The following is an 11,484-nucleotide window of genomic DNA, read 5'->3' on the forward strand; positions in this document are numbered from 1 at the left end:
CTTTCACTTCAAAAGTAGAACCAGACATATTATCTTCCCCAATACCCTTTTCTGGGTCTCTCTTAGGCTCCCCATACCCTCGGACATCATGCGTACCCCTTCAGACTCTCATTTACTGAGGTAGATTTCAAGTTTCTCTGCTGTCTGTTTCTCTCTGCATGTCACACACTTCTTGGAGGCAATGTCTGTGAGTTTCTGTGTCCTCAAAGGCTCAGCATTATGCTTGGCACAGACTAAGATCATCAATAATGCTTGAATCTATAAATGTCTTTCTGTGTTACTTACATTCATAGCTCCTTGAAGAGGGACGATATTTCACTCTTATTTGTATTATTTATAACATGCATTGGACTTCATTTATGGAATGCAGCTCATCAATATTTGTTGGAAAAATAGATGGAGGAAGCATATCTCACCAGACTGCGCTGTTTGCTTCCAATCTCTTCTTGTTGCCATCCATGGATCTCCCCCGTCTCTATCACTTCCTGAAGTCTGCAACTCTTCACACCATCCTTACAACAACAATAATTTAATTACTATGTACATTTATGAAGGAGATGTAGCCAAGAACTTGCCTTAGATATTCAGCCGCTCACTTCCCCTGATGAATTTCTCCATGCTTTCATTTCCAACTCTTTCCAACTCCCAGGAGCCACCCTTGCCACCACTAATAGTCACATCTCTTAAAATCTCAATTCCATGTTTCCTATCATGTTCTGATAATGTTGTAAGACCAGCATGTCACCATTCTCCATCCTTATTTGGGCTTTCGGTCTCTGAACCGCTCTGTTCCTCACTCACACCCGAATCTTCCTCCCTGACCGCTATGCAGTCCATCCTTATCTCAGTCCGTCTGAGTTTCGATTATGTCCCAGTTTCCGGTTCTGGAGATTAAGCACAAGAAAGGCCACCTGCTTCTGCACGCCCTGCATTTATAGTCTAGTGGGAGACTAAAAATTAGCTACACCAGGGATCTTACAGATGTGTGATTAAAAATTATGAGCAAAGCCAGGATGTGATGAGTTTGCACAATTACCTCATCTAACCCCTTCTCAGGGGTGGAGAGACCGTCCCTGGAGAATATTAAAACACTTCCTCAGGGGAAAAAAAAGGAAGAGCATTTCAAGCAGCTTGAATATTAATTTTTAGTCATTTCAAAAATCCACTCAGCTTTCACGTAGAAACAGCACAGAGTGATTAGTGGATCTCAGTACTTGTGGTCTTTATCAACATCCTTCTGTGCATATTCAATACAGGCACTGCCTGTCGTCTGTATTTTCTGTTTTCCTCCCCAGCCCTGCTTCTACCTCGGGATGTTTCTGAAGGGAAATGATGAGCGCAGACAAGTAACTTGCCATGTGCGGCACGCAGGCATCACGTGCCGTGTTTGCAAACTAGGGTAAAATCAGCACCTAGAGTTGTGCAATTAGAAATGGTGCCCGGGCTGCCCAGCTGTCTCGCTACGTGTGCGTCTCTGGAACTTGTCCTACTCCCCCTTCACTGGTAAGCAGCACAAGGCTTCCACCAGAAACCAGGAAGCTGCCCTGTTCATTTGCCCAAGTCAGTCTGACAGCTCAATGCTGGAGTCGCCCAGCTTTCCCTCCCCTGGGGCAAGGGCATCTGCTCAGCTTGTTACGCAACGCCGTTCCTCTTCCATCTTAGGCATTCCTCCCACTGCCCCAGAGAACCGACTGTCTAATTGGAGTTCTGGGCTGAAATGCTAACTGCCGTCTGCTGGCCAGAGCAGAGACATCCTGCTGAGGGCCATCTCTCGAAGAAATGCCTATGCCCGAGCTGTTGGCTTCTCTCTCTCTGGCCGGGAATCATCTGAATTTCTATCTTGAAGTTTCTTTTGAGTATATGGCTTCTCTGGAAACAGAGACAAAATGACCCAGATAGAAAATGAGGTCACCTGAGAATAAGAATTCGGAGCCTGAAGAATAAAGAAGGTGTCTAAACTGCTTCCCACACGCTTGAATAAAGATGCTAGGGGAAGCGGTCATCTTTGGATGAAGGCTTAACAAGTGTGTGTGTGTGGGGGGGAGCAAAGGAGGGAGGGAGAGGGAGACAGAGACAGAGAGAAACTAAAGGCCTATCTTGAATGATAGTCACTTGGGAGATGAAAACGTTGTGATTAGCCTGCAGCCATCCAAGGAAGCTTATTCACTGTTTTGAAGAGATTTTCCCCCACCTTGTTGAGGCTCTTGGAGCTGGAAGTGTGGATATAAAGCCGTCTTACCTTCACCTTGTGGCTGGTGTGCTGGGGGAATGCTGCGCTGGACAGAAAGAGCTCAGAGTCCGACAGACCTGTCAAGAGGATTCTTAATCACTAAAGACAGGGAGGAGATAAAAACAAAGGCTTTTTGGATAAAGGAGTGGAGGAGGATGGAGGGGGATGGAGGGAGATAGATGGGCATGGCTAAGGGGATCTAGAAGGATCTGTAAATTCCCTACATCTTGAGAGAAATGGACAAGAGAAGTCTCTGTCGTCGGTAGTGGGATGTGTTTTCTATGGTGTGGGTGGTGTGGATAGTAGTTAACCCTGAGGAGAGGTCAGGGAAGAGGAGACCTTCACAGCCATTAGGACGTCTGTGACAGGAGACATCCGGACAATCCCAATCACACAATCAGATCCCTGGCAGATGGCATTCTTCCCCATGAACTGAGCTTGAGGTTGGTAGCAGACCCCTACAACAGAGTGATGGGTGGTCCCTGGCACCTTCACCAAATAGTCGCTTTTAATTCTGAATATAGCACGGATATTTCCTCCTGTGGTCACAGAGCACAGGGAAAGAAGGTTGCGGCCTCGGCACCTGCCTGGCCGACTCACTATTACAGAACAGCTTCCTACTTCCCATCCAGGACGCTCCCTTTCACCTGCACCGTAGGGGACTCAGAGCAGGCTTCAGGGGTCACGTCTGAGGTGACTATTGTACCGTTCTATACCTGTCCATAGTCTTCCTGAGAGTCAAGTATTACCAAGATTCTCAAGACAAATGTGAGCTCTCCCCCTTTTCTCCCTTCATAAAACTGTGTGAAGAGCAGTCTTGGCTCATTCTGAAATCGAGAGACTGAATTCTGGTATTGCCCATCGAGGGAGACAATGGCAGTATTGACCCGCCGACAGGAAGCGGGCCTGTCTACATGCTGCAGGGACAGCTTGCAGACAGCCTTGTCCTCAGAGACAATCGCTGGCTTTTTCCCATGTTCCGCAAGAGAAAGGGGTACACATTCCAGACAACGAGACTATTTGTTTTCCCACCGAAAGGGGCACGTGTTCTCCAGAGGTCAAGCCCAGGCCAGGGCCGTGTTTGCTGGGCTAAGCCTAGCCTTTTCCCAGAGGTCTGATCTTTCTGACAACCTCCCAGCTGTTGTCACTTGGTCTGAGAATGTCTCCTTAACTGTTCTGTACAAACACCCATCCTGGCTGGCTGAGCTTTCAGGTTTGTTTATAGACCAGAGGCAAGGAAAGAATGCCTGGGGCTCTATGGGCTCTGAGGCATGTAGGCTGGGGACCGAAGGGGTGGGATGCCAGGCTCTCCTGTCTCATAGTTAGCAAGAAAAGCAGAATTACAACCATAGAAATGTCCTTAAATACACACCAACTTCTTCCTAAGAATCCCTGAGATTTCCAGGGCTAGCAAGAGAGAAGAACAGTGGCTTTCCATCCTATGTCCTGTTTTCAGTGGAGGGAAAAGTCACTTTGGGGTTTTGAGACAGGGTCTTGCTATGCAGCCCAGGCTGACTTCAAATTCTCACTTTTCCAACCTCACCTTTCTAAGTGCTGAAATCACAGGGATGTGCAGCCAGATCTGGTCAAAAATTCCTCAATAACCTTTCGGGTAGTTGGAGTTTTTCTTTTTTTGAGACAGCAATAACACAAGTGAAAATGATGAGATTTACCCCCCAAATCATTGAACATCTTTGGTTATTCCTGGGTAAAAAAAACCATTTCCCTAAATTCTTCACAGAGCTCAGAGAGATCTGTACCAGTAATTGCCCAGAACAAACTGGATTCGGCGTGATGAGCATGGGAAGCCTGACCTGTGAGAACTTCCTGTTGTGTGTGTATGAGGACACCCCCGGCAAGGGGCACTCACATGTGGGAGCCCGTGCTGGGATTAAAGTGATTCATTCCTTAGCCCACGTACTGATCTTAACCAGTTTACTGTTCCCAGCAAGAGCCAAGTCCAAATAGGTGGTGTTCAAAGCTGCCCACAGGCCACTGAGAGGGTGTGTCCATGGTGATGCGGAAGCAGCAGAGGGTGTGTCCATGGTGATGCAGAAGCAGCCACGAGGCTCCATCCTGATTCTGCTGGGAAACTTGGCCACTTGGCTGCTGTAAGGTTACTCAGTACATGAGCAAGTTTTGCGTCTACTGCGTTGTCTTAATTTACTTGATGTTTTGGGCTTGGAGGTTCAGCGAGTTGATGCACATGGAATGCTTTGGATTGCACCTGCCAAAAGCTCCATGACTAATTTTTGCTAGCTATCATTATTATTCCAGTGGATGGTCGTACACGGATGATGGGCTGGATTTTAACAGAAGGTCACAGTTAAGAATACATGTTCAGGCACTGTGGAAGACTTTGGGAGTGGTGCCAAAGCCAGGAAAGGTACCACTACTCTCCGTGACTGTCAGCCAACAAGCCAGCAATGGCAACGGCAGGGGCCAGCATCCATTCAGCATTTGCTCTGCCATGGCAATGTGAGGATCTGTGATGTGCATGCCTCAGACCACCCTCACGCTGCACTGGCGCTAATGTACAGAAGAGTGAGCCTGCTCGGAGTGGTAAAACCAGATACAAGGGAGGAGGATGAGTTATCTGACTATGGGGCCCGTGTTCTACACTCTTCTGTTCCCCTTAACACAAAACCACCTACCCAATGCCTTTGGTGCCTTGGTCTCTGGATAACACATTCTACAGGTCTAGTAGCTTGAACTCAATGTGTTTCTTGGTATCAGGAATTTGAGGACTTGGTCCCGATTTGGTGGCACTGTTTGGGGAGGCTTAGAAGATGGGACCTTATCGGAGGAAGAGTATCACTAGAAGTAGACCTTGAGAGCTTAAAGGCTCATGCCAGTTCGAGTTTTCTCCCTTGCTTTGTGTTGGGGTTGAGGATGTGAGCCTTTGGCTGTTGAAACAGCTGCTGTGTTTGCTACCTCTCTTCTCCATCGTTGACTCTCACCCTCTGGAACCATAAATCCAAATAGACTCTTCTACAAGTTGTCTTGGTCATTATGTTTTATCACAGCAGCAGAAAGGTAGCAAAAACAGTGCGTAACACAGGTCAATAGGACACAGTCCTTGTCTTCAGATGACAGTTTAGACTCTTATAAAAGCAGGTATAGAATCAATGCTTTGAAGAGGATCAAGGTTTCCAAAAAGCATAGTTGGACATATGAGAGGAATTTAATCAGACAGGTTATAATTAAAGAGAGGGGAACAATGGAGCCAGCTGACAGCAGGGCTTTCTGTAGACACTAGAGGGTATACCTGCCTGGAGAGACTGGTCAGATGAACCTGACGCACATGAGAGGCATTCAAGGGCACCAAAGAGACTGTGGGCTTTGGGATCAAAGTGGACAACAGCTTTCTAGCTCTGGAGTCTTGAACCAGAAACCCTCTCAATGAAAATGATATATAGATACTGGTCTCATTCCAGAGGGTAGGGTGAGGATTACTTGAAGCAAGTTATTGACAGGGCCCATTACAATGCCTGACATTGAAGAAGACAGCAATGGAAGAGGAGGGGGAAGAGGAAAGGGCAAACACAGAGAAAAGGAGAATGAGTATTCTCTCTCTCTCTCTCTGGCTCTCTCTCTCTGTCTCTCTCTCTCTCTGTCTCTCTCTCTTTATTTCATTTGCTTTGTTTTGTTTTTTGAGACAAGGTTTCTCTCTATATAGCTTGTACTGGAACTCACTCTGCAGACCAGGCTGGCCTTGAACTTGTGGACCCACCTGCTTTTGCCTCCCAAGTTCTGGGATTAAAGGCATATGGCACCACCCAGCTGTGAGGCCTGTTTCTTAGGAGCCTCTGGAGGGGAGAGTTTGAGCTTGAAACACAGACGTGTCAGACCAAATGCAGCAGAGGGGCTCCCTGGTCCCCAGACCCACACAAAGCTACAGAGGAAGCAGCAGGACTTATGAAAAGACATTGGCAAACTTTACCTTTAAATAAGAGTGCAGCAAGAATCGTGTGTGTCCTCGTGTGTGTGTGTGTGTGTGTGTGTGTGTGTGTGCGCGCGCGTGTAACGGAACTAGGGCTCAGGAGATATCTTAGTGCAGCTATGAGGACCTGATTACAGGTCTCCAGGATCTATGTAAAAAGCTGGGCATGATAGCATGAAGTGGAAAGATCCCTGGGGCTTGCTGCCCAGCCAATCTAGCCAATCAGTGGGAAACCTTGTTGCAAAAAAAAATGAGGTAGAGAACAATGAGGAACACACCTGTTGTTGACTCAGGTCTTCACAGGTACACACGTGGGTGTATGCACCCTACTGTACTGACCATACAGAAAAGAATGGGTGTTACTTTCAGAAACAAGGCATGCATAGAAGGCCCTGTAGAATGCATGGATTTGACTCTTGAGCAATTCCTTTAGAATTATGCATTGCAAAGTCCTTTCTGGCATGTATCCACCCTTTGAAGAGAAGCCCCACATCCAGTCTCAGAGAGAACAGGGTTCCAGGCTCCGAGACAATAGGCCTATGAGGGGCGGCAAATGTAGTAATAGGAGCAGCGGGGCTGCGTCGGCCGCCCGCACGGCTGGCTTTACCCAAAATAATTACACGAAAACTGTATTCTTTTAAACACCGCTTGGCCCATTATATCTAGCCTTTTCTCGGCTAACTCTCGCACCTGGACTAGCCCATTTCTAATAATCTATGTAGCCCAAGAGCTGGCTTACCAGGAATGATCGTAACCTGTGTCTGCCTGGAGTGGGAGAATCATGGCGACTCCCTGACTCAGCTTCTTTCTCCCAGCATTCTGTTCTGTTTTCTCCGCCTACCTAAGAGTTGGCCTATCAAATGGGTCTAGGCAGTTTCTTTATTAATAAGAAATCACTCCCACATCAGGCAAAGAGAGTAGCATTGGGAAAACAAGAAGGAACAGATCTGTTTGGGAAGTGAGTATGGTGTCTAGCTGAGGGTGGAATGAGGATGCTGTTACCTGGACCCCCAGCAGAGGCAGTCCATCCAGGAACTGGGCTTTGCTGGATGCTCTGGGGATCATGGCAAGCAGAACACGGCCAGGCAGAGTTCATAGGTCTTGGTCCCATCAGTCTCCAGGACCAACATGCAGAAGCTAACTGCGCATCCCAGCCATCTCTCTCCTACTCTCCCTTCCTCGGTGCCTCAGGCAGTTATCTGAGTGCATCTCCCTGTCTCACTCTCTTTCTCGGACCCCAGTGCTGTTTCCCTTGTGCTAGCTGCCATCTGTAGCCTTGCAGTATTGACTCAGATCTCTGGAACTCAGTTCTCAATTCTCTGCCAGTTTCCGGGACCTCTTTTCTGCTCTATCTTGCCTCAGGTCTGTACATACCAGGGCCATCCGTTGATCCCTCTCCAGCCTTTCTTTGGCCCCAAATGCCCAATTTAAATGTCTCCTCCAGGCTTAATTTCCCAAAGTGATCTTAGCTCCAATCCTCCTTTTACTGGGCAGTAATTTAATACAGATGTCGGCCACCTAGAGCCTGGAGCCACCGAACTTTAAAGATATAGAGAAACATCACAACGGTCATGTCATGCATGGGGAGGAAGACAGCATCCTCCCAGTGTTTCCTCTCACAGCTTTCCTGGACCCTGACCCGAGCCTGTAGCTGACCCCATCCCATCCCTGGAGGCACTTTTGCCTCATTTCCTTCCCACTCCAACGGTCTTGCTTTCTCTCTAGGTCATCGCTAACCCACAGCCTCCTACAGAGCTGGTTTTCCTGGAAGTTTGGGTGCCAGGCAGGTTTTTAATATGTCACATTAGGGATCCCAGCTCACAATCCCAAACAGCTGATGGACATTCCCTTACTGTGTGAGGTGTTCTCTTAGTGGGCTCCTCAGGAGGCCAGGCTGTCAGTATCTTTTCCCCTGGGCATCTTCTTTGCTCCCATTGACCAGCTCTATCCTAACCACCACATTCCTATTGATTTCACAGTAAGAGAACCTCACCGCCTCACTCTCCCCACTAACCTGGGACCACTTGTTTATTCAAGACTCCTTAAGAAGTTCTACTGATATGCTACCTTTCCAGAACTTTCTTCAAAGTTTCTACAAGAAGCCTGGAGGTTTACTTTCCCTTTCATCTGTCAAACTCAGAACACTACCTTCCTCCTTGATCAAAGAACTTGCTTGCAGGACGTGTTGGTTTTTCCTCCTCCATCTGGTTCCCTGGCTTCTTGCTCACCTACCTTAGCTAAATTCTCTGCTCTACTTAACCCCTGGATTGATCATGAGGATGCCTGGGTTTGATTTCATCTTCTGATCTGCTCTTGGCCACACATGCTGCTGCCTGGGCCAGGCACCCACTCCAGCTGTGCCCTGTGTCATCTGCGTGCCCTCTGGAGAGAGAGGGTCTGTGACAGCTCTTTGGACGGCTCTGGTATTCGCTCATCCCATTTGTTTAGTGAGTGTCCCCCTGTCATTTCGTGCATGGGGGTTGGAGGCAAGCGTTTGAGGCCACTTCTAATGTGGGGATGTCAACATTAAAGGGGTCCAGAGAGGATCAGGGAATCCATAACGTAGAATGAACTAGTCTTGGGGATTGGCCACTTGGGAGTTCTCTACGCCACATGTTAGAACTGAGGAAGCTAGGAGATGACCAAGGACAAAAGGCCCCGAGGAAAGCAACTGGAAAGACAGGTCTGAAGCCTGAAGAAAAGAAGAAGATGGATGCAAAGGAGGCAGGGGAAGCATTCCTAGACCCAGAAAAGCTGCCTGCTGGTTTGCTGTGCTTTGCACAGCTCCTTGAGAGCCAGTGAAGGCTTCCTGTCTTCCCCATGGGGTCAACTGCACCCTACACCTTGGTCCCAGCAGCCCTGGTACTTAACGGGCAGGCAGATAATGTGCTCTGGTGTTCAAGGACAATCAGACTCAGCTAAGCGTGAAATCAGTTTTCTCCAGCGAACTCACTCTGGTCTGAAAGAACAGTTTCTATCGTCAGAGACAACCTGTCATTCCCTGAAGCAATTTACCTGTTTCAGCAGGAGTGGACATCCTTTCAAAGAGTGAGGGCGCCTGCATCGGATCAGACCCCGGTGTCTGGGTGCAACTGGAGGCACAGAGCCCAGAAGGCAGGCTCACTGTCTTCCCTGTCTGGATCCGAGGACTGAGGTCCCTGGCAGCTGTCAGGAAAGCTCATGTATCTCTGCAGGTTAGGGCCACTGGGAGCCAAGAAATGGGTTTCATTCCTTAGTTTGCTCAGCTTGCATTCACTAAGCACATCTGTGCATGAGGGGTGGGGAAATGCACTTGGGTTTTGGGCTCCCAAAATCTGGAGCCTGACTGTGTCTGTTTAAACCCTGTCTCCACCATCTACAACAGGCAACATAGAGCAACTTGCCTCTTATTTGTATCTATTTGCATCCGAATTTCCACACTAGTAAAAATGGAAATAGAAACATTGTAACCACTAAAGTACTTGTTCACAGGTGTGAAAACCTGAGTTTAGATCCTCAGAACCCATTTAAAGCCAGAGCTGTAGCATGTGTTCATCTCAGCATTGACCCAAGGATATGGCAGGCAGAGACAAGGCACTCTCTGGAAGCTAGTGGTCCAGCTAGCAAATAAGAGACCCTGTCTCAAAGAAGGTGGAAGATGAGGACCAACACTCAAAATATTCCCCAAACTCTATGCATGCTCCATGGCACCTGCCCATTCTTGCACACATGAACACATTCACACAGATACTTTTCAAAAGTTGTATCTACTCTGGGAAAATAGTCTAAAGATTCTGACCCATGTAAAAGCTCACAGAAACATGCCTTGCCCACTCCAAGTATTCTTTCCATAAGAACGAGTTTAGGAAATCAAACTGGTTTAATTCATGCTGCATTTGCAGTGTCCAAGGACTGATGCTCCAGGTTCCAGAAAAACCTCAATCAATGTATGACCAGAAAATGTATCGTACGCTCGCTCACTGGGGCTCCTAATGGCTGACCTCGAGGCTCACAAAGGCAAAGTCCAGGTGATGAGGAGAGAATAGATCAACTGGGTCGGAGATCAGAAGGCCTTGGATGCTGTGCAAGAACACTTTGTATCTGATAATGTTCTGTAAAGATGATTCTGGAATTGTCTCTGGGATGTAGGATGCTGGGCTGTAACTCACTCGCCTGGGAAATAGTCTCTCGTCAGGAAGGTAGAATTATAGCTTGTTTATTTTTAACAAAATTGGTTTTTCCCTCCAAAAAACCTCTCGTCCCTTTGCCAGGAAAGCATTATGATTTCAGTGCGGCTTCATCAGCTGGGGCCTGTGCTAGCTGAAGTGTAATAATTGTTTTTCCTTCTGGACAGGCTAGAGGATTGCTCTGTGAGGCAGAGTTCAAGTCGAATTAGATGGCATTGCTCCCTGTTAGGTCTACCTGCCCTGAATATTTACAAATCTCGGGAAAAACTAGCAACTAAAAATTGACAATGTGTGGGGGTCTTAGGCTGATAGGAGACTGTCTTTGTAGCGGCAACTGTGCACCCATGTGTGACTCTCACAAGCACGTCTCCCTAGGTGCCACATGGAGACCTTGAAGGAGTGTTTAAAGTGTCCTTATCAGGAGCTTTCCTGTTTCTGCAGTGACCATTGCCCTTTGCCCAGGAGATGGGTTCCCAAGACAATGCCATTTGGTGCTTTAGGAAGCACAGACTTTGGTGACAGGACGTGGCCTGGTGCCACTCTCTCCCCTTTTCCTCCATTCATAAAATAGGTGCCCCGGTTCATGAGCTCTCGGAGTGGCAGGAGGGTCGAGGGCAAAGAGAGAGGGAGCCACGAAGATTAACTTATGAGAGAAGCCTGTTGGCAGAAAGACTGGAGGGCCCCTGTTCCCACCCTGCAAGGCTTCACGTGGGGACAGAACATGCTGAAGAATCATGAGCAGGCCGTAGATGTGGGAGAGGCAGGTGCAGCATTATTGGCCTGTCAAGGGTCGTGGTTGGATCTGCCCCAGCTTACTGTCCACTTCCACGCTCAGGAATGCTCTCCTCTCGTAATGAGCCGTTCCTATTTCTATCACTTTCCTTGAGTCTTAGGTCGAATTCTTTGTTACAGAACACAAGAATGTAGAACTCTCAGTGGGTGCCTTCAGGACTCTGACCCATGTCTGCAATGAAAAAGTGAAGAAAGCTCTGATCTGTAGTTAAAGCATGGGGTAGACAAGAGTTGTTCTCATTGTTCACGCTGACATCCTTTGGGGACTGATCGTCCCTCTACAGCAGCACGGGGTCACACTTCTGCAGCGCACACAGGGTCACACTTCTACAGCAGCACGGGGTCACACTTCT

Source organism: Microtus ochrogaster, chromosome 8, assembly GCF_000317375.1.
Source record: "Microtus ochrogaster isolate Prairie Vole_2 chromosome 8, MicOch1.0, whole genome shotgun sequence".
NCBI lineage: Eukaryota > Metazoa > Chordata > Mammalia > Rodentia > Cricetidae > Microtus > Microtus ochrogaster.